This window comes from Neovison vison, chromosome 5 (assembly GCF_020171115.1).
Source record: "Neovison vison isolate M4711 chromosome 5, ASM_NN_V1, whole genome shotgun sequence".
NCBI classification, from domain to species: domain Eukaryota; kingdom Metazoa; phylum Chordata; class Mammalia; order Carnivora; family Mustelidae; genus Neogale; species Neogale vison.
Genome location: NC_058095.1, coordinates 80,017,200 through 80,040,402, shown reverse-complemented (window position 1 = coordinate 80,040,402; position 23,203 = coordinate 80,017,200).

Genomic DNA, 23,203 nt, shown 5'->3' with positions numbered 1-23,203 from the left:
GGGCAGGCAGAGTGCTTTGTTCTAGCCCCAGAATTCCCAATCGGGAGGGCTTGTGGGCCAGGAGTGTGAGGACAGTAATCTGAAAACACAAGCTAGGGTGAGGTTTGGAGCCAAGGGTATGGCAGTTCCACTCTGCAGAGGCTAAACGAAATCTCCTACATCTGAAGTCAGGGTGAGGATCAGACGTTGGCTGAGGCTGGACTTTGTGTCCATGATGGCACCTTCATGAAGCGGGGGCCTCATGCGGCCAAGGAAGTTTTCCCACGCTGAGTTTGGAGGTTGCTCCAAACCACAAGGTTTCCTTTTGCGGGATAATCAATTCCTGTTGTATGGCACCAGGACGTCCCATATGGAAGGCCTGGAGAGCAGGGTTCGAAGGAAGGATCCATGTACAGCATGCCTCACATTCCATCTTGTCCATTAGCGACAAGGCATGTTTGATCTGCTGGCTCTGGGGCAAGCTAGCCAGGGCCTGAGTTGAAATGGACTCTCCTGAGGATGCGTCACAATGTGGGTTTGTGTCCATGAAGACCTTGGAATGTGCTGGTGGTTCAGGGGCCCTGCAGAATTCGTCTATCTGAAGGGTTTGATACAGCTCCAATAAGAAAGCTCCCCATGTGGACATGAGAGAGGTTCAGTTTGGCGCCTCAGAAAAGCCCCATATGCTGGTCTTCAAAACCAGTCCTCTGAGGAGGGATACCAGGAAACCAAAGCTAGAGTTCAGATTAGGGCATAGGGGCCTGTCCATTTCAATCTTCTGTCTCTGGGGACACTGTCTGAGTGTCTAAGTGGAGATAGTTGCTCAGCTGGTGTCAGAGTGCCCCTCTTAGTCCAGGGCAGCCTACACTATTGGTATGTCCTCAGAGGCCTTGGAGGTTTTTCCTAACCTGTAGGGTTGTGGTCAATGGATTGGTCACAGTTTCCTTGGAGAGGACAGGCAAAGTTTTTGGTGTGGCTCCAGAGGCCCTAGCCTGGAGGTTGTGTGCGTCCAGGCTGTGGGCACAGAAGTCTGAAAACATAAACTCAGTTTAGGTGTGGCGCCAAGGGTACTGAAGGCCGGATCTACAGACCTAGAGGGGAGCTCCTCAGCTTATGAAAGAAGGGTGAGTGGGAAGCATTCCCTCAGGCTTTTGTCTCTGGATGTTGTGTTCAAGATTGACGTGGATCATAGGGGTGGCCTCAAGGGCTGTGGATGAATCTCCCTCTCTGGGGATTTGGCCCAGGTCTCAAGAGTTTGGGGTCATTTTGTGGGAAGGGTGGAGTCCTGTTGTCTGGCTCAGGTGTCTTTCCAAGAGAGGGATTCCAGAGCAGAGCCCCAGGTATGGGCGACTGGAAAACTAGAACACTGGTGAGGATTGGGAGCATAGCAGCTTAACAAGCCCCATATATGGGCTCGTGGTTCCAGCCCTGAGAGGCCTTACTTTGACATGGAGCTCACACTGAAGATCACGATGTGATTTTGTACCCAAGGCGTCACTCAAGTTTGTGTGTGGTCTCAGGGGCCATGAACGTTTCTCCTATTCTGAAGGTGTGACTCCATGCCAACAGCAAGCTTTACAGCCATCGGGAAGGAGTTCTGATTTGTGCTTCAGGTACCCACCTGTGTGGGGATTTGATATAATGTCTAGGTTCAGATGTCTGTAAACCCAGGTTGGGAATAGATGATGGCCTAATGCCATGGAGTGTCTGATGTGCTGGGTGTGTGGCCAGCTGTCTCCTTGTCTGTCAGACGTCTGACCTCAGGCAAGGTCAGACAGAGCATTAGTGCCCAGGGCAGCCTATCCAATTGGGGTGCGGTCAAGGCCCGAGCAGGTTGATCCTCATTTGGGGTTTCTGGATAGCCCCATAGGGCAACGTTTTTCTACTGGAGGGCAGGCGGAGTGCTTCATTGTGGCTCCAGAATTCCCAAACTGGAGTGTTTGTGGGCCAGGAGTGTGTGGACGGAAGTCTGAGAACACAAGTAGGCTTAGGTTTCTGGGCGAGGGCACGGCAGGCACACTCTGCAGAGTTGAAATGAGATCTCATGCATCAGAAGTCAGGGGGTGGATCAGACGTTGGCTCAGGTTGAAGTTTCTGTCCAGGATGGTCCTTTCATGAAGGGAAGGGGATATCACGTGGCCATGGAGGTTTTCCCACGAAGGGAGTTGTAAGATGCTCCAATCCGCAAGGATTCCTTCTGCTGGACAGTCGAGACCTGTTGGATGGCTCTAGGACGTCCCATACGGAATGACGCCAGAGCAGGGTTCTAAGGAAGGATCCCTGGAGAGCCCGCCTCACATTCCAATTGTATCCTAGGAACAAGGCAGGTTCCATCTGCTGGCTCTGGGAGAGCAACCGAGGGGGTTGATTTGAAATGGGCTCTCCTGCGGATGGGTCATAATTTGGGTTTGTATCCATGGAGACCTTGGAATGGGGCAGTGGATCCGGTGACCTGAAGGTTTCTCCTAACTGGAGGTTTTGACACAGCTCCATAGCACAAGTTTCCCATGTGGAGATGAGATTTGTTCTGATTGGTACCTCAGGAAACCCCCATATGCAGGTATCGGAATCCAGGCCTCTGAGGAGAGATGCCTGGAAACAAAAGCCATGGATCCGATTAGGGTCTAGGTGCTTGTCCTGTTCAATCTTCTTTTCTATGGATATCTGTCTATGGATCTAAGTGGAGGTAGTGGCTGAGCTTGTGACAGATAGCCCCTGTTTGTCCTGGACATCCTACATTATAGGGATAGCCTCGGGGACTTTGCAGGTTTCTCCTAATCTGTAGGGTTGTGTCCAAATAAATGAGCAGAATTCCCTTTAAGAGGGCAGGCACAGTCCTGAGGTGTGGCTCCAGGGCCCCCAGCCTGGAGGGTGTTTGTGTCAGGTCTGTGGGTATAGAAGTCTGAAAAAAAAAAAAAAAACTCGCCTTAAGTTTGTGGACATAGGTATGGCAGGCCCGATTTACGGAATGTGAGAATAAATTTTCAGGCTATGAACAAAGGGTGAGTGTGAGGCGCTTGCTCAGGCTTATGTCTCTGGATTTTGTGTCAAGGGTGCCCGTGGAATGTCGGGGTGGCCTCATGGGCCATGGACGAGTCTTTCTCTCTGGGGATTTGGCCCAGTGCCAAGTGGTTGGGGTCATTCTGTGGATGGGAGGAGTTTTTTCTGTATTTATTTACCTCAGGTGTACAAAGAAAGAAGGATTCCACAGTAGAGCCCTGAGTAGGTGTGACTAGATATCTCGACTTCTGATTAAGATTGGGAGACTTGGGCATGGCAAGTCCCATATGCAGGCTCTTGGTCCAGCCCCTGAGGTGCTTTACTTGAGGACAGGGCACACACTGAGGGTCCCAATGTGTGTTTGTGCGCATCGCGGCCCTCAAGCTTGGGCGGGGCCTCATGGGCCAGCTGGTTTCTCCTACACTGAATGTTGGACAACATTCCAACCACAAGTTTCTGGCGAGGGGGAAGGAGGAGTTCTGATTTCTGCATCACGTTCACTCGTGGGAAGTGACTGGAGATATGGTCTAGGTTTCTGAAGTCTGAAAACCAAGGTTGGGAAGAGATGAGGACATAAGGCCATGACAGTTCAGATGTACTTAGTGTACGGCCAGCTGTCTGGGTGTTGGTCGGGAAGTCAGGTCTCAGGCTGTGCCAGACAGGGCATTAGTGCCCAGGCTAGACTGTAATTGGGGTACAGTCGAGTATTGTGAAGGTTGATCCTCTTTCAGGGTTTCTGGGTAGCCCCATAGGGCAATGTTTCTCTTCTGGAGGGCAGTCAGAGTGCTGCATTGTGTCTCCAGAATTCCCAAACTGGAGGGTTTGTGGCCCATGAGGCCTCCCCAATATTCCATGGCCGTCATTGACACAAAATCACGGAAAACCTCGATGGCTTTGTGATAACCCCCCCACTTTATGATGGGGGAAATCATGGACAGGAACTCCAACCTGAGTCAACGTCTTATCCTCGCCCTGTCTTCAGATGCACGGGATCTCAATTCTGCTCTACAGAGTGTGCCTGCCTTGCCCTCGCCCTGAAACCTAAGTCTAGCTTGTGTTCTCAGTCCTCACACTCCTAGTCCCCAAGCCTTCAAGTTTGGTAATTCTGGACCCACAAGGCAACACTCTGCCAGTCCTCCAGAAGAAAAATTTTGCCCTATGGAGCATCCCAGACACTCCAAATGAGGATAGACCTACACGGCACTCTACTGTACCAAAATCATATAGTCTAATCTGGGCACTAATAAACTGTCTGAAACAACCTGAGCCCGGACCTCCTGACCAACACCCAGAAAGCTGACTGCTCACGGAGCACATTGACCCACCATGGCCTTAGCTCGTCATCTCTTCCCAACCTAGCTTTTCAGGTTTCAGAACTTAGACCTTAACTCCAAACCCTGCCAAGGGGTGAACGTGATGCAGAAATCAGAACTCCTCCTTCCCCGTGGCAAGAAACCATGTGTGGGAGAAACCAGCATTCACAATGAGGCCCCACCCATGCTTGAGTGCAGAGAGGGCATAAACATGCAGTGTGACCCTTAGCGTGAGTCCTGTCCTCTACTAAGTCCTCTCAGTGGCTGGACCATTAGACGTCATAATGGGCTTGCCAGGCCCCTAGGCCCCAATTTTTAACCAGATTTCTGGTGGTCCAGTCACCCCTCCCCAGGGCTCTGCTCTGGAATCCCTCTTTAGGTAGGAAACCTGATGTAAGAAAACAAAACGGACTCCTCCCATTCCACAGAATGACCCCAAACTCTTGGGATCAAGAGATCGGACCAATTCCACAGAAAGGAAAAATCGTCCATTGCCCTTGAGGTCAATTGGATATCCCATGGCCATCAGTGACACAATATCCAGAGAAAAAAGCCTTAGCAAGCGCCTCACACTCGCCCTTTGTTCATATCCTGAACAGTTCTCCTCATGGTCTGTAGATCAGTCCTGCCATACATATGACCCGAAACCAAAGCTGAGTTTGTGTTTTCAGCCAACTGTCCCCACAGCCCTGGCCCGCACACCCTACAGGCTTAGGCCCCTGGAGCCGAACCTGAGGACTGTACCTGCCCTCTCCAATGGAATTCTGCCCATTCCATTGGCCAAAACCCTACAAATAGGATAAAACTCCAAGTTCCCTGAGGCCATCCCAATAGTGTTGGTTGCCCAGGACAAACAGGGGGAATCTGAGACCATCTGAGCACCTACCTGCACTCAGACCCGGAGACAGATGTCCCCAGAGGTAAATTGGAACGAACAGGCCCCTAGGCCCTAATCGGATCCATTGCTTTGGTTTCCAGGCATCTCTCCTAAGAGGCCTGGATTCCAATAACAGCATATGGCTGTATCTTGAGGTACCCATCAGAACAAATCTCGTCTAAACATGGGAAAATTGCATGTTGGAACTGTGTCAAAGCCTCTGGATAGGAGAACCCTTCAGGGCCCCAGTGCCACCGCCTCATTCTACGGTCTCCATGGACACAAACCCACATTAGGATCCATCCTTGGGAGAGTCCATTTCAACCCAGCCCCCTCGGTTGCTCCCCCAGATCCAGCAGATCTAACCTGTCTTGTCGCTAGGAGAAAATTGGAATGAGAGGCGGGCTGCCCAGACATCCATCCTTAGAACCATGCTCGGAAGCGTTCCATGTGAGATATCCTGGAGCCAACCAACAGGTCTCAATGGTCCCACAGAAGAATCTTTGCGGTTTGGAGCATCTCACAACTCCCATCATGGGAAATCATCCATGGCCTCGTGATCCCGCCCCCACCCTTCATGAAGGGGCCATCAGGGACAGAAACTACAACCTGAGCTATTGTCTAATCTTCGCCATGAGTTCAGATGCATGAGATCTCGATTCAGCTCTGCAGAGTGTGCCTGCCATGCCCTCGCCTGAAACCTTAGCCTAGATTGTGTTCTCAGACTTCCGTCCTCACACTCCTGGCCCACAAGCCCTTCAGTCTGGCAATTACAGAACTACAGTACAGCACTCTTCCTGCCCTCCAGAAGAAAAACATTGCCCTCTGGGAATACCCAGAAACCCCAAATGAGGATCAACCTGCATGCCACTTGACTCTACCCCAATTATGCAGTATGCCCTGGGCACTAATGCCCTTTGTGACACAGCCTGAGCCTGGTCCTCCCGACTCACACCTAGCCAGCTGGCTGCACACTGAGCACATCAGACCTGCCATGGCCTTAGGTCTTCATCTCTTCCCAAACTCGGTTTTCAGGCTTCAGAACCTAGACTTTATCTCCAATCACTGCCCAGGGGTGAACATGATGCAGAAATCAGAACTTGTGGTTACCATGCTGTCCAATGATCAGTGTAGTTGAAACCAGTGTGGACCATGAGGCCCCGCCCATGTTTGAGGGCTGCGTTAGTCACAAACCCGCATTGTGACCCTCAGCATTAGCCTATTCCCCAAGTAAGGTCTCTCAGTGGCTGGACCAAGAGATGGCATATTGGGCTTGCCATGCCCCTAGGCCCCAAATTTTAACCATATTTCGCATTGTCCATTCGCCCCTCCTACAGCTCTTCTTTGGAATCCTCTTTTTGTGGGACACGTGAAGTAACAAAACTGAAAGGACTCCTCCTATCCCACAGATTGACCCAATGCAATTGGGATTGGGCCAAATCCAGAGAGGAAGACACGTCCATGGCCCATGAGGCCTCCCTGACATTCCACAGCAATCGGTGACACAGAATCTGGAGACAAATGCCTGAGCAAGCGCCTCACACTCGCCCTTTCTTCATATCCTGAAGAGTTCTCGTCATGGTCTGTAGATCATGCCTGCCATAGCTACGTCCGCAAATCTAAGCCAAGTTTGTGTTTTCAGACATCTGTCTCCACAGTCCTGGCCCACACACCCTCCAGGCTGAGGCCCCTGGAGCCACACCTCAGTTCTTTGCCTGCTCACTCGACGGGAATTCTACCCCTTCCATTGTCCATAATCGTAAAAATTAGGAGAAACCTCCAAAGTCCCAAGGCTATCCCAATTGTTTAGGTCGCCCGGACAAACGGGCAGTCTGAGACCAGCTGAGCAACTACCCCCACTCATACCATAGACAGATGTACCCAAAGAAGAAGATTGAACCAGACAGGCCCCTAGGCCCTAATCAGATCCATTGCTGTGGTTTCCAGGTATCTCTCCTCAGAGGCCGGGTTTCCAATACCAGCATATGGGGGTTTCCTGAGGCACCAATTAGAGCAAATCTTGTCTCCAAATGGGAAATTCGATCTTTGGAGCCGTGTCAGAATCTCCGGTTAGGAAAATTCTTCAGGGGCCCAGTACCACTGCCCCATTCCAAGGTCCTCATGGACACAAAACCACATTAGGACCCATCTGCAGAAGATTCCATTTCAACTCAGCCCCCATGGTTGCTCCCCCAGAGCCAGCAGATTGAACTTGTCTTGTCGCTAGGAGACAATTAGAATGCATGGCGGCCTGCCCAGTCATCCATCCTTAGAACCCTGCTCTGGCCTTGTTCCATATGGGATGTCCTGGAGCCATCCAACAGGTCTCAAATGTCCTGCGGAAGGAATCCTTGTGCTTTGGAGCATCTCACAACTCCCAACGTGGGAAAACCTTGATGACTTTGTCATGGCCCCCACCCTTTATGAAGGGAAAATCATAGACAGGAACTCCAACCTTAGCCAGCGTCTGATCCTCGCCCTGACTTCAGATGCATGAGATCTCGATTCAGCTCTGCAGAGTGTGCCTGCCTTGCCTTTGCTCTGAAACCTATGTCTAGCTTGTGTTCTCAGACTTCCATCCTCACACTCTTGGGCCACAATCCCTAAAGTTTGTCAATTCTGGACCCACAAGGCAGCACTCTGCCTGCCCTCCAGAAGAAAAATGTTTCCCTATGGAGCTTCCCAGACACCCCACATGAGAATAGTTCTACACAGCACTCTACAGTAACCAAATTATATAGTCTAACCTGGGCACTAATACACTGTCTGACACAGCCTGAGCCTGCACCTTCTGACCAACACCCAAACAGCTGACAGCATACTGAGCACATCGGAGCTGCCATGGCCTTAGCTCGTCACATCTTCCCAAACTAGCTTTTCAGGCTTCAGAATTTATACTTTAAATCCAAAACCTGCCAAGGGGTGAACGTGATACAGAAATCAGGACGGATAGAGATGACGTACCTGGGTCATGGCAATCCCAAATGCTAGAAGTGGGGCCCAGTCTCTGCTGACTGACAATAGGTCAGGCTCAGGCTCTTTCAGACACAGCAGTAGTGGCCAGGGCAACCTATAAATCGGGGTTCTCTCGAGGGCCGAGAAGTTTGATCCTCATGTGGGGTTTATGGCCAGACTCACCAGGCACTTCTTTCTATAGGGAAGGCAGAATGCTGCATTGTGGCTCCAGAATTCCCTATCAAGAGGGCTTGGGGACCAGTCGGGTGAGGATGGAATTGTAAAAACAAGCTAGAGTTCAATTCAGTGCCAAGCGGAAGACAGTTACTATGTGCAGCGACTTATTCGAGATATCCAGCACCTGAGTAAGGGCGGATGTCAGATATTTGTTCACACTGGTGTTTGTGCCTATGGTGACTGAAAAATGGAGGGGTGGCATCAAGAAGCCATGGAGGGGTTTTCACGTTGGCATATGAGCTGCTCCAGATAGCAAGGTTTCGTTCTCCTGGACAGGTGAAGTGCGGTTTATTTGCTCCAGGGTCCCCCATGTGGAAAGTTTGGGTAGCAGAGCTCTACCACATGGTTGCATGGAAAGCTCAACTCCATTGACCATTGAAGCTGAGGAACATGGCAGGTTCGTTCTGGTGTCTCTGGAGCGAAGTACCAAGTCCTTGAGTTGACATGGAATCTCTTGCAGATGGGCCACAATGCTGGTTTGTTACCAGGGAGATCTTAGAATGTGCTGGTGGCTAAGGTGCTGTGCAGGATTCTACTAAACTGGGCTTTGGCACAGAAGGAAGGGCACGGGTTCCTTCTGGGGACAGGAGATGTTCTGTTATGTGGCCCAGGGACCACATGTCATATCATAAGTTCACATTCCAGAGCATGCCTCTGAGGACTGATGTCTGAAAACAGAATCTAGGGTTCCAACGACATCCTAGGGGCATGTTAGGTTCACTAATCTGACTCAGGACCATGAATTTGGCTGTCTGCCTGGATGTAGGTGTTCAGGAGGTTTCAGACTGCTTTTTTGTGTTCAGCGCAGCCGCCAATTTTGGGCTAAGCTTCAGGGCCTTGCAAGATTCTCCCAATCTAGAATATGGACCACTGTGACGGGTACAGTTTCCTTGGGGATGTCAGGGACTGTGCTTTCATCTTGATCCAGAGACCCCATCCTGGAGGGCCTGTGTTCCTTGGTTTTGGTAGAGAAGTCTGCAAACACAAATTCGGATTGAGGTGAGTGGCGAGGTGATCCCAGACCCAATGCATAGACCTGGAGGGCAGCTTGTCTGGAACTGTAATTAGGGTGACTGGAAGGCGGTAGCAGAGGATTTTCTCTCTGGATTGTGTGTCCAGCATGGCCTCGGAATGCAGGTGTGTTCTCATGGATCCATGGGAGACTTTTCCTCTCTTTGGATCCTGGTGGCTCGCCATAGTTTGGTGGCTTTTTCGGGGAAAGGAAGAGTGCTGTTTTCCATCTTATGGGTGCCCCAAAACAGAGATTCCAGAGTCCAGCTCTGGGTCTGGGCATTTGGAAAATCCCACCAAGTTTTAGGATTTGTGTCTAGAGGTGTAGCAGGCTTGCAATGCGGGAACACGGTGGTGCAACTGAGAGAGATTGTTTGAAAGCATGCTCAGGCTGAGGGTCACAATGCCTGTTTGTACCAAGGGCGTCCCTCAGGAGTGTGCATGGTTTCATTGGTCCTGTAACTGGCTCCCCCTTTGAGGGTTGGACACCCATCCCAACAGCCTGGTTTATGGTCATGGGGAAAGAGGAGTTTTCTATTGTATTCAGGTTCCCCCATTTGCAGGGACTCCAGCCAATGTCTAGGGACAGGTGCCTGAATACCAAGGATGGGTAGAGATCACGTACGTGGGCAATGGCCATCCCAAGTGCTAGATATGGGGCATTCTTTCTGGTGGCTGAAACTCGGTAGGGGCTCAGGCTCTGTCAGACACAACACTAGTGGCCATGGCAGCATATAAATCGGAGTTGACTCGAGGGCTGAGCAGATTGATCCTCATGTGGGGTTTCTGGGCAGAAACACCTGGGATTTCTTCATTTGATGGGGAAGGCAGATGCTGCAATGTGGCCTCAGATTTCCCTATCAAGAGGGCTTGGGGACCAGTCGGTTGAGGATGGAATTGTAAACACTAGCTACGATTCACTTGAGTTCCAAGCGGAAGGCACTTCCCATGTGCAGCGTTTTATTTGAGACATCCAGCACCAGAACACGCTGGATTTTGTGTCTATGATGACTGACCAATGGTGGGGTGACGTCAAGAGGCCATGGAGCAGTTCACACGCTGAAGCCTGTGAGTGGCTCCAAACATAAGCATTCCTTCTACACAGCAGATTAAGTAGGGTTTCTTTCTTTGCTCTAGGTCCTCACATGTGGAAAGTTAGTGAAGAAGAACTCTCCGGCATGGATGCCTGGAAAGCACACCTCCATTGACCATTGCAGCTGAGGAACAGGGCAGTTTCTATTTGGTGGCTCTGGTGCAAAGTACCAAGGCTTGAATTGACATGGAATCACTTGCAGATTGGACACAATGCTGGTTTGTTACCAAGGAGATCTTAGAATGTGCTGGTTGCTAAGGTGCCATGCAGGATTCTCCTACCCTGAGGCTTTGGCACAGGTCGAAGAGCACGGTATCCTTCTGAGGACAGGAGATGTTCTGTTGTGTGGCTCAGGGACCACATGATGTGTCATAAATTGGTATTCCAGAACTGGTCCCTGAGGACAGATGCCTGAAAACCTAATGGGGTTCCATTGAGGGCCTAGTGGATTTTCAGGTTCAATCTTCTAACTCACCATCATTGACTTGGCTGTCTACCTGGAGGTAGGTAATCAGGGTGTTTCCGAGTGTGCATTTACTTCCTGCGTGGCAATATTGGGTTGGGCTCCGGGGCCTTATAGGTTTCTCTTAATCTGGAAGGTTTGGGCAACTCTGATATGCACAGTGCCCTTGGGAATGGCAACCAGAGTCCTGTGCTGTGGCTCCAGAGATCCCAATCTGGTGGGCATGTGAGCACTGGTTTTGGGAGTGAAGTCTGGAAACACAATTCGGGTTAGCGACTTTGATTCGATGTGTTCACAGGCCCAATATGTAGAACTGGAGGGCAGATCGCCAGGAACTTTAATTAGGGTGACTGGAAGGCAGAAGCTCAGGCTTTTCTCTCTGGATTGTGTGTCCAGGATGGCCTCAGAATGCAGGTGTGGTCTCATGGGTCCATGGGAGACTTTTCCTCTCTATGGATCCTGGGGGCTCTCCATAGTTTGGTGGCTTTTTCGGGGAAGGGAAGAGTGCAGTTTTCCATCTTATGGGTGCCCTAAAACATGGATTCCAGAGACGGGATCTGATTCTGGGAGTCTGGGACATCCGACCAAGTGTTAGGATTTGAGCCAAGGGGAGTACGAGGCCTGCAATGCAGGATCAAGATGGTGAAAATTAGACGGATTGTTTGAAAGCATGCTCAGGCTGAGGGTCACAATTCCTGTTTGTGCCCAGGGCAGCCCTCAGGCATGGGTGTGGTCTCATTGGTCTTGTAACTGGCTCCCCCTTTGAGGGATTGGACACCAAACCCAAGAATCCAGTACCCGCCATGAGGAAGGAGGAGATCTCTATTTTGCTTCAGGTTCCCCATTGGCAAGGATTGAAGCCAAGTTCTGGGGACAGGTGCCTGAATACCAAGGAGGGGTAGAGATGACGTACTTGGGCCATGACCATCCCAAATGCTAGATATGGGGCCCACTCTCTGGTGGCTGAAACTCGGCCAGGGCCCCTGAGGACAGATGCCTGAAAACCTAATGGGATTCCATGGAGGGCCTAGGGGATTTTCAGGTTCAATCTTCTAACTCACCGTCATTGACTTGGCTGTCTACCTGGAGGTAGGTGATCAGGTGTTTCAGATTGGGCATTTGTGTCCAGAGTGGCCAGCAATATTGGGGCGGGCTCAGGGGCCTTACAGGTTCCTCTTAATATGGAAGGTTTGGGCAACTATGATATGCACAGTGCCCTTGGAAATGGCAGCCAGAGTCCTGTGCTGTGGCTCCAGATATCCCATTCTGGTGGGCATGTGAGCAATGGTTTTGGGAGTGAAGTCTGGAAGCACAAATCGGGTTAGTGACTTTGATTCAATGTGTTCGCAGGCCCAATGCATAGAACTGGAAGGCAGCTCGTCAGGAACTTTAATTAGGGTGACTGAAAGGCAGAAGCTCAGGCTTTTCTCTCTGGATTGTGTGTCCAGGATGGCCTCGGAATGCAAGTGTGGTCTCATGGGTCCTTGGGAGACTTTTCCTCTCTATGGATACTGGCAGCTCTCCATAGTTTGGTGGCTATTTCAGAAAAGGGAAGAGTACACTTTTCCATTTTATGGGTGCCCCAAAACAGGGGTTCCAGATATGGGCTCTGGTTCTGGGTGTCTGGGACATCCCACTGAGGGTTAGGATTTGGACCTAGGGGCGTATGAGGCCTGCAATACGGGATCATGGTGGTGCAACTGACAGGGATTGAAAACATGCTCAGGCTGAGGGTCAAAATACCTGTTTGCACCCAGGGAGGCCCTCAGGAGTGTGCGTGGTCTCATTGGCCTTGTAACTGGCTCCCCCTTTGAGGTTTGGACACCCATCCCAACAGCCAAATGTCCTGCCATGAGGAAGGAGGAGTTCTCTATTGAGCTTCAGGTTCCCCCATTGGCATGGATTCCAGCAAAGGTCTGGGCCAGGTGCTGAATACCAAGGATGGGTAGACATGACGTACTTGGGCCATGGCAATCCCAAATGCTAGATGTGGGGCCCACTCTCCGGTGACTGACACTAGGTCGGGGCTCAGGGTCTGTCAGACACAGCACTAGTGGCCAGGGCAACCTATAAATCGGGATTTCCTCAAGGGCCGAGCAGATTAATCCTCAATTGGGGTTTCTGGCCAGACTCACCAGACACTTCATTTTATAGGGAAGGCGTAATGCTGTGTTGTGGCTCCAGAATTCCATATCAAGAGGGCTTGGGGACCATTTGGGTGAGGATGGAATTGTAAACACAAGCAATGGTTCAATTCAGTGCCAAGTGGAGGGCAGTTCCTATGTGCAGTGGCTTTTTCGAGATATCCAGCACCTGAGTAAGGGCGCATGTCAAATATTTGCTCACGCTGGAGTTTGTGTCTATGATGACTGACAAATGGATGGGTGGCATCAAGAAGCCATGGAGGGGTTTTCACGTTGAGGTTTCTGAGCTGCTCCCAACAGCAAGGTTCTTCTACTGGGCAGGTGGAGTCTGGTTTATTTGTTCCAGGGTCCCACATGTGGGAAGTTTGGGTAGCAGAGCTGTACCACATGGATGCCTGGAAAGGTCAACTCCATTGACCATTGAAGCTGAGGAAAATGGATCGAAGTACCAAGTCCTTGAGTTGACATGGAATTTTATGCAGATGAGCCACAATGCTGGTTAGTTACCAGGGAGATCTTAGAATGTGCTGGTGGCTAAGGTGTTATGCAGGACTCTACTAACCTGGCCTTTGGCACAGATGGAAGGGAATGGTTTCCTTCTGGGAACAGGAGATGTTCTGTTGTGTGGCCCAGGGACCACATGTTGTATCATAAGTTCGCATTCCAGAACATGCCTCTGAGGACAGATGTCTGTAAATTGAATCTAGTGTTCCAATGATGTCCTAGGGGCCTGTTATGTTCACTATTCTGACTCAGGACCATTGATTTGGCAGTCTCCCTGGATGTAGTTTATCAGGATGTTTCAGACTGCGCAATTGCGTTCAGAGGGGGCAACAATCTTGAGGTAGGCTCAGGGTCCTTGAAGGTTTCTCCTAATCTAGAAGGTTTGGGCAACTGTGACAGGCACAGTTTCCTTAGGGATGGCAGGGACAGTCCTGTGGTGTGGATCCAGAGACCCCATCCTGGAGGGCATGTGTGCCTGAAAACCAAGGACGGGAATAGATGACGTACTTTGGCCACGACCATCCCAAATGTTAGATATGGAGCCCACTCTCTTGTTGCTGAAACTTGGTCAGGGCTCAGGCTCTTTCAAACACAGCACTAGTAGCCATGGCAGCCTATAAATCTAGGTTGACTCGAGGGCCGAGCAGATTGATCCTCATGTGGGGTTTCTGGGAAGACCCACCAGGCACTTCTTCATTCAGTGGGGAAGGCAGAATGCTGCATTGTGGCTCCAGATTTCCCTCTCAAGAGGGCTTGTGGACCTGTCATGTGAGGATGGAATTGTAAACACAAGTTTACAATTCAGTGCCAAGTGGAAGAGAGTTCCAATGTGCAGCGGTTTATTCAAGACATCCATCACTGGAATAAGGGTGGATGTCAGATGTTTGCTCACAGCAAGAGGCCATGGAGGACTTCACACGCTGTGGCCTCTGAGTTGCTCCAAACAGTAAGTTTTCCTTCATTGAGCACGTGAAGTCTGGTTTGTTTGCTCTAGGTTTCCCCATGTGGAAAGACTGTGAAGCAGAGCTCTCTTGCATGGATGCCTGGAAAGCACACCTCCATTGACCATTGCAGCTGAGGAACATGGCAAGTTCACTCTGGTGGCTCTGGGGCGAAGTACCAAGGCCTTGAGTTGACATGAAATCTCTTGCAGATGGGCCACAATGCTGGTTTGTGACCAAGGAGATCTTAGAATGTGCTGGATGTTAAGGTGGCATGCAGGAATCTCCTACCCTGAGGGTTTTGCACAGGTCGAAGTGCACGATATCCTTCTGGGGACAGGAGATGTTCTGTCGTGTGGATCGGGGACCACATGATGTGTCATAAATTGGTATTGCAGAACAGGCCCCTGAGGACAGATGCCTGAAAACCTAATGGGGTTCCATTGAGGGCCTAGGGGCATTTCAGGTTCAATCTTCTAACTCACTATCATTGACTTGGCTGCCTCCCTGGGTATTGGTGATCAGGGTGTTTCAGACTGGCCATTTGCATCCAGAGTGGCTGACATTATTGGGGCTGGCTCAGGGGCCTTACAGGTTTCTCCTAATCTGGAAGCTTTGGGCAACTCTGATATGCACAGTGTCCTTAGTAATGGAAGCCAGAGTCCTGTGTTGTGGCTCCAGAGATCTCATTCTTGTGGGCATGTGAGCCATGGCTTTAGGAGAGAAGTCTGGAAACACAAGTTCGGGTTAACAACTTTGTGATGATGTGATCACAGCCCAATGTGTAGATCTGGAGGGCAGCACGTGAGGAACAATAATTAGGGTGACTGGAAGGCAGTAACCCAGGCTTTTTTCTCTGGATTGTGTGTCCAGGATGGCCTTGGAATGCAGGTGTGGTCTCATGGATCCATGGGAGACTATTCCTCTCTATTGGTCCTGGCAGCTCTCCATAGTTTGGTGGCATTTTCTGGAAAGGGATGAGTGCTGTTTTCCATCTTAGGGGTGTCCTAAAACAGGGATTCCAGAGACGGGCTCTTTTTCTGGGAGTCTGGGACATCCCACCAAGTGTTAGGATTTGGGCTTAGGGGTGTACAAGGACTGCAATGCGGGCTCATAGTGGTGCAACTGAGAGGGATTGTTTGAAACCATGCTTAGGCTGAGGGTCACAATGCCCATTTACATCCATGGCGGCCCTCAGGAGTGGGCATGGTCTCATTGGTGTTATAACTGGCTCCCCCATGGAGGGCGGACACCCATCCCAACAACTAAGTTTACTGCCATGAGGAAGGAGAAGTTCACTATTGTGCTTCAGGTTCCCCCATTGTCAGGGATTCCAGCAAAGGTCTGGGGACAGATGCCTGAATATCAAGGATGGGTAGAGATGACATACTTGGGCCATGACAATCCGAAATGCTAGATGTGGGGCTCACTCTCTGTTGACAGAGACTAGGTCGGGGATCAGGCTCTGTCAGACACAGCACTAGTGGCCCTGGCAACCTATAAATCGGGGCTCCCGTGAGGGCCAAGAAGATTGATCCTCAATTCGGGTTTCTGGCCAGACTCACCAGGCACTTCTTTCTATAGGGAAGGCAGAATGCTGCATTGTGCCTCCAGAATTCCATATCAAGAGGGCTTGGGAACCAGTCGGGTAAGGATGGAATGTAAACACAAGCTACGTTTCAATTCAGTACCAAGCGGAAGGGAGTTCGTATGTGCAATGGCTAATTCGAGATATCCAGCACCTGAGTAAGGGCGGATGTCAGATATTTGCTCACACTGGAGTTTGTGTCTATGATGATTGACCAATGAAGAGGTGGCGTCAAGAAACCATGGAGGGGTTTTCACGTTGAGGTTTATGAACTGCTCCAAACACCAAGGTTTCTTTCTACTGGGAAGGTGGAGTCTGGTTTATTTGTTCCAGGGTCCCCCATGTGAAAAGTTTGGGTAGCAGAGCTGTACCACATGGATGCCTGGAAAGCTCAACTCCATTGACCATTGCAGCTAAGGAACATGGCAGGTTCGTTCTGATGGCCAATGAATGAGATATCCAGCTCCTGAGTAAGGGTGGATGGGTGATGTTTGCTCACACTGGAGTTTGTTTCTGTGATGACCGAGAACTGGAGGGGTGGCATCAAGAGTCCATAGATGATTTCCCACACTGAGGCTTGTGAGATGCTCCAAACAGCATGGTTTCCTTCTACAGAACAGGTGGAGCCTGTTTTTTTGCTCCAGGGTCCCCCATTGGAAAAATTTGGGGAGGAGAGCTCTCCTGCAGGATCCCTGGAAAGCACACCTCCATTGACAATTGCAGCTGAGGAACATGGCAGGTTCCTTCTGGTGGCTCTGGGGCGAAGGGCCAAAGCCTTGAGTTGACATGGAATCTCTTGCAGATGGGTCACAATGCTGGTTTGATACCAGGGAGATCTTAGATGATGCTGGGGGCTAAGGTTCCATGCAGGATTCTCCAAACTTGAAGGTTTGGCACAGTTCGAAGCACATGGTTTCCTTCTGGGGACAGGAGATTTTCTGTTGGTATTCTGTTGAATACCAATACCTATATTGGTATTCCAGAACAGGCCCCTGAGGACAGATGTCTGAAAAACTAATCTAGGGTTCCAATGGAGATCTAGGGGCAAGTCAGGTTCAATCTTCTGACTCAGGACCATGCCTTGGCTCTCTGCCAATATGTAAGAGATCAGGGTGTTTCAGACTGCACATTTGCATCCAGAGAAGACACCAAATATGGGAGTGGGCTCATGGGCCTTGCAGGTTTTGCCTAATCTGGAAGGTTTGGGCAAATGTTACTGGTACAGTTACCTTGGAAATGGCAGGCACAGTCCCGTGGTGTGGCTCTGGAGATGCCATCCTGGAGGGCATATGAGCCATGGTTTTGTGAGAGAAGTCTACAAAAACTCAAATTCGGATTAGGGTTAGTTGTGAGGTGATCACAGGCCCAATGCATAGACCTGGACAGCAGCTCATCGGGAACTGTAATTAGGTGACTCGAAGGCAGTAGCACAGGCTTTTCTATCTGGATTGTGTGTCCAGGATGGCCTCAGAATACAGCGGTGTTCTCATGGCTCCATCGGAGATTTTTCCTATCTAAGGATCCTGGTGGTTCCTCCATAGATTGGTGGCTTTTTCAGGGTAGGGAAGAGTGCTATTTTCCATCTTAGGGGTGCCCCAATACAGGGATTCCAGAAACGTGTTCTGGGTCTGAGTCCCTGGAAAATCCCACCAAGTGTTAGGATTTGGGCCTAGAGGTGTACCATGCCTATAATGTGGGATTATGGTATTGCCACTGAGAGTGCTTGTTTGAATGCATGCTCAGGCTGATGGTCACAATGCCTCTTTATGCCCAGGGCATCCCTCAGGTGTGGTCTTGGTGCATCTGGCTCCCAATTTGAGGATCAGACACACATCCCAACAGCCAGGTTTCCTGCCATGGGGACAGAGGAGTTCTCTATTCTGCTTCAGGTTCCCCCATTGGCAGGGATTCCCGCAAAGATCTGGGGACACGTGCCTGAATAAAAAGGATGGGTGAGATGAGAGACTTGGACCATGGCCGGTTTCACATGCTAGATATGGGGCCTGCTCTCAGGGTGGGTGACACTAGGTTGTAGCTCAATCTCTGTCAGACACAGCACTGGTGGCCAGGGCAGACTATGAATCGGTATTCCTTCGAGGACCTATCAGATTAATCCCCATGTGATTTTTCTGGGCAGATGCACCAGGCACTTCTTCCTCCTATGGGGAAGGCAGAATGCTGTGTTGTGGCTACAGAATTCCTCATCAAGAGGGCTTGGGGACCAGTAGAGTGAGGATGAAATTGTAAACCCAAGCTACGGTTCAATTCACTGCCAAGCAGAAGGCATTTCCAATGTGCAGCGGCTGATTCGAGATATCCAGCACCTGAGTAAGGGTGGATATCAGATGTTTGTTCACACTGGAGTTTGTGTCTATGATGACTGACAAATGGAGGGGTGGCGTCAAGAGGTCATGTAGGATTTCCCATGCAAAGGCTTGTGAGATGATCCAAACGGCAAGATTTCCTTCTTTTGGACAGGTGGAGTGTGGTTTATTTGTTCCAGGGTCCCCATCTTGAAAGTGAGGGTTGCATAGCTCACCCGCATGGATGCCTGGAAAGCACACCTCCATTGAACATTGCAGTTCAGGACCATGGAAGAATCATTCTTATGGCTCTGGGGCAAAGTATCAAGGTGCTGAGTTAACATGGAATCTCCTGCAGATGGGCCCCAATGCTGGTGTGTAACCAGAGAGATCTTAGAATGTGCTGGTGTGTAACCAGAGAGATCTTAGAATGTGCTGGTGTGTAACCAGAGAGATCTTAGAATGTGCTGGTGTCTAAGGTGTTATTGTGCAGGATTCTCCTACCTTGAGAGTTTAGCACAGTTTGAAGAGCACAGTTTCCTTCTGGGGACAGGAGATGTTCTGTTGTGTGGCTCAGGGACCACATGTTATTTCATAAGTTGGTATTCCAGAACAGGCCTCTGAGGACAGATATTTGAAAACCTAATCTAGGATTCCATTGAGATCCTAGGGGAATGTCATGTTCAATCTTCTGACTCAGGACCATTGATTTGGTTGACTGCATGGATGTAGGTGATCAGGGTGTTTCAGACTGGGCATTTGTGTCCAGTGCTGCCGAGAATATTGGGATTGGTCAGGGGCCTTGTAGGTTTCTCCTAATCTGTAAGGTTTGGGCAACTGTGACAGGCACAGTTTCCTTGGGGATTGCAGGCACAGTCCTGTGGTTTGGCTCCAGAGAACCTATCATGGGGGGCATGTGAGCCATGGTTTTGGTAGAGATGACTGTAAACACAAATTCAGATTAGGGTTAGTGGCCTGGTGATCAAGGCCCAATGCGTACACTTGGAGAGCAGCTTGTCAGAAACTGTAATTAGGGTGAGTAGAAGTCGGTAGCACAGCCTTTTCTATCTTGATTGTGTGTCCAGTATGGCCTCGGAATGCAGGTGTTGTCTCATGTGTCCATGGGAGACATTTCCCCTCTAAGGATCCTGGTGGCACTCCATAGTTTGGTGGCTTTTTCGGTAAGGGAAGAGTGCTGTTTTCCATCATAGGGGTGAGCCAATAGAGGAATTCCAGAGACGGGCTCTGGGTCTGTGCACCTGGAAAATCACACCAGTGTTAAGATTTGGGCTTAGTGGCATATCAGGCCTGCAATGTTGGATCCTAATGGTGCAACTGAGAGGGCTTTTGAAAGTATGCTCAGGCTGAGAGTCACAATGCCTGTTTGTGCCCAGGGCGGCCCTCATGAGTGGGCGTGGTCTCATTGGCAATGCAGCTGGCTCCCACTTTGAGGGTTGGACGTCCATCCCAACAGCCAGGTTTCCTGCCGTGTGAAAGGCAGAGTTCTCTATTGTGCTTCATGTTCCCCCATTGGCAGGGATTCCAGCAAAGGTCTGGGGACTGGTGCCTGAATACCAAGGATGGATAAAGATGACAGATTGGGCCATGGCCGGTCCCACATGCTAGATATGGAGCCCACTCTCTGGGTGTCTGAAACTAGGTAGGGTCTCAGGGTCTGTCACTAGTGGTCAGGGCAGCCTATAATCAGGGTTCCCTCGAGAGCAGAGAGGATTGATCCTCATGTCACATTTCTGCGCAGACTCACCAGGCACTTCTTATTTCTAAGTGGAAGGCAGAATTCTGTGTTGTGGTTTTAGAATTCCCTATCAAGAGGGCTTGGGAACCAGTTGGGTGAGGATGGAATTGTAAACACAAGCTACAGTTCAGTTCAGTGCCAAGCAGAAGGCAGTTCCAATGTGCAGTGACTTATTCGAGATATCCAGCACCTGAGTAAGGCAGAATCAGATGTTTGCTCACAGTGGAGTTTGATCTATGATGACCAACAGATGGAGGTGTGGCGTGAAGAGGCCATGGAGGATTTCCCAAGCTGAGGCTTGTGAGATGCTCCAAACAGCAAGGTTTCCATCTACTGTACAGTTGGAGTCTGGTTTATTTGCCTCAGCGTCCCCCATGTGGAAAGTTTGGGTAGTAGAGCTTTCCTGCAAGGATGCCTAAAAATCATACCTCCATTGACCATTGCAGATGAAGAAAATGGCAGGATCATTCTGATGGTTTGGGGGCGAAGTACCAAGGCCTTGAGTTGACATGGAAACTCTTGCAGATGGGCCACAATGCTGCTTTGTTGCCAGGGATATCTTAGAATGTGTTGGTTGCTAAGGTGACGAGCAGGATTCTCCTACCCTGAGAGTTTGGCAAATGTCGAAGAGCACGGTTTCATTCTGAGACCAGGAGATATTCTGTTGTGTGGCTCAGGGATACGTGTTGAATCATAAGTTGGTATTCCAGAACATGCCCTGGAGGTCAGATGCCTGAAAACGTAATCTAAGTTTCCATTGAGGTCCTAGGGGCATGTCAGGTTTAATCTTCTGACTCAGGATCATTGACTTGGCTGTCTGCCTGGATGTAGGTGATCAGGGTGTTTCATACTGGGCATTTGCATCCAGAGCGGCCTACAGTATTGGGGTGGGCTCAGGCTTTTCAGGTATCTTCTAATATGGAAGGTTAGGGAAACTGTGACTAACCAGTTTTCCTTGGGGATAGCAGCACAGTCCTGTGGTGTGGATCCTGAGATCCCATCCTGGAGGGTATGTGAGTTATGGTTTGGGAGAGAAATCTGCAAACACAAATTCGGGTTAGGGTTATTGTTGTGGAGGTCACAGACCCAATGCATAGACCTTGAGGGAAGCTAGTCAGGAAATGTAATTAGGGTGATGTGAACGCAGTAGCACTGGCATTTCTTTTTTTTTTTTTTTAATTTATTTTCCAATTTATTTATTTTCACAAAAACAGTATTCATTATTTTTTCACCACACCCAGTGCTCCATGCAAGCTGTGCCCTCTATAATACCCACCACCTGGTACCCCAACCTCCCACCCCCGCCCCCGCCACTTCAAACCCCTCAGATTGTTTTTCAGAGTCCATAGTCTCTCATGGTTCATCTCCCCTTCCAATTTACCCAAAAGCACATACCCTCTCCAATGTCCATAACCCTACCTCCCTTCTCCCAACCCCCCTCCCCCCAGCAACCCACAGTTTGTTTCGTGAGATTAAGAGTCACTTATGGTTTGTCTCCCTCCCTATCCCATCTTGTTTCATGGATTCTTCTCCTACCCACTTAAGCCCCCATGTTGCATCACCACTCCCTCATATCAGGGAGATCATATGATATTTGTCTTTCTCCGCTTGACTTATTTCGCTAAGCATGATACGCTCTAGTTCCATCCATGTTGTCGCAAATGACAAGATTTCGTTTCTTTTGATGGCTGCATAGTATTCCATTGTGTATATATACCACATCTTCGTGATCCATTCATCTGTTGATGGACATCTAGGTTCTTTCCATAGTTTGGCTATTGTGGACATTGCTGCTATAAACATTTGGGTGCACGTGCCCCTTTGGATCACTACGTTTGTATCTTTAGGGTAAATTCCCAGTAGTGCAATTGCTGGGTCATAGGGCAGTTCTATTTTCAACATTTTGAGGAACCTCCATACTGTTTTCCAGAGTGGTTGCACCAGCTTGCATTCCCACCAACAGTGTAGGAGGGTTCCCCTTTCTCCGCATCCTCGCCAGCATCTGTCATTTCCTGACTTGTTGATTTTAGCCATTCTGACTGGTGTGAGGTGATATCTCATTGTGGTTTTGATTTGTATTTCCCTGATGCCGAGTGATATGGAGCACTTTTTCATGTGTCTGTTGGCCATCTGGATGTCTTCTTTGCAGAAACATCTGTTCATGTCCTCTGCCCATTTCTTGATTGGATTATTTGTTCTTTGGGTGTTGAGTTTGTTAAGTTCTTTATAGATTTTGGACACTAGTCCTTTATCTGATATGTCGTTTGCAAATATCTTCTCCCATTCTGTCAGTTGTCTTTTGGTTTTGTTAACTGTTTCCTTTGCTGTGCAAAAGCTTTTGATTTTGATGAAATCCCAAAAGTTCATTTTTGCCCTTGCTTCCCTTGCCTTTGGCGATGTTCCTAGGAAGATGTTGCTGCGGCTGAGGTCGAAGAGGTTGCTGCCTGTGTTCTCCTCAAGGATTTTGATGGATTCCTTTCTCACATTGAGGTCCTTAATCCATTTTGAATCTATTTTTGTGTGTGGTGTAAGGAAATGGTCCAATTTCATTTTTCTGCACGTGGCTGTCCAATTTTCCCAACAACATTTATTGAAGAGGCTGTCTTTTTCCCATTGGACATTCTTTCCTGCTTTGTCGAAGATTAGTTGACCATAGAGTTGAGGGTCTATTTCTGGGCTCTCTATTCTGTTCCATTGGTCTATGTGTCTGTTTTTGTGCCATTACCATGCTGTCTTGATGATGACAGCTTTGTAATAGAGCTTGAAGTCCGGAATTGTGATGCCACCAACTTTGGCTTTGTTTTTCAATATCCCTTTGGCTATTCGAGGTCTTTTCTGGTTCCATATAAATTTTAAAATTATTTGTTCCATTTCTTTGAAAAAGATGGATGGTACTTTGATAGGAATTGCATTAAATGTGTAGATTGCTTTAGGTAGCAAGGACATTTTCACAATATTTATTCTTCCAATCCAGGAGCATGGAACATTTTTCCATTTCTTTGTGCCTTCCTCAATTTCTTTCATGAGTACTTTATAGTT